Genomic DNA, 715 nt, shown 5'->3' on the forward strand with positions numbered 1-715 from the left:
CACATGATCCTTCAGAAATCATTCTAATATGCTGATTTGCTGACCAAGAAACATTTATTATTATTTTCAATGTTGAAAGGAGTTGTACTGAATATATTTTTTTTTTTGGAAACTGACAGGATTCTTTGATGAATAGAAAGTTCAAAAGAGCCGAATTTCTTTGATTTGAAACATAAATCTTTTATTACATTGAAAAATTTGTTTGATTAACTAAATGCGTCCTCGCTGAATAAAAGTATTCATTAAAAAAGAGAAAAACTTACTGACCCAAAACCTTTGAGCAGTAATGTATACCTTTTTTTAAATAATCAGTTAACAATGTTAAGTATAGTAAAATGTATTGCAATATGCAAAATAACATTTTGAAAAAAAAAAAAAAGTGAAGCATAAAAGATCTATTGGTAAATCTGACAAGATTTTAAATCTTTTGACTGTTCTATAATTGAATTAATGATGGATTTTTTATGTTTTAGCAAAGATAAAATGCAGGCTAAATTGAAAATGTCAGCAAATGTATACATTCTGTCTCTAGCACTCGATTGTAGTGAAGTTGGGAAAAAAAAAAGATCAAGTATAGTGAACAGCTGTCATTTCATCCACAAACATACTCTGAGCAGTCTTTTGGTTCTGTTTATCATAAATGAGTACCACGACCTAGCAATTATGCTCCAGACATATAGCAGTGATTCTCACATGGGAGAAGTGGGTTCGGTTC

At 29.7% G+C, this 715-nt stretch overlaps 1 protein-coding gene across 1 annotated transcript in view; it reads left to right on the forward strand.

Annotated features, from left to right (window-relative positions):
- LOC107577359 (estrogen receptor beta-1-like) overlaps positions 1 to 715 on the forward strand; it is a gene marked incomplete at its 3' end in the record, with an annotated part of 9,959 nt that overhangs the window by 6,643 nt on the left and 2,601 nt on the right. The gene's annotated exons all lie outside the window — the stretch shown is intronic.

This window comes from Sinocyclocheilus grahami, unplaced genomic scaffold (genome assembly GCF_001515645.1).
Source record: "Sinocyclocheilus grahami isolate Dianchi unplaced genomic scaffold, SAMN03320097.WGS_v1.1 scaffold5839.1, whole genome shotgun sequence".
Taxonomy (NCBI): Eukaryota; Metazoa; Chordata; class Actinopteri; order Cypriniformes; family Cyprinidae; genus Sinocyclocheilus; species Sinocyclocheilus grahami.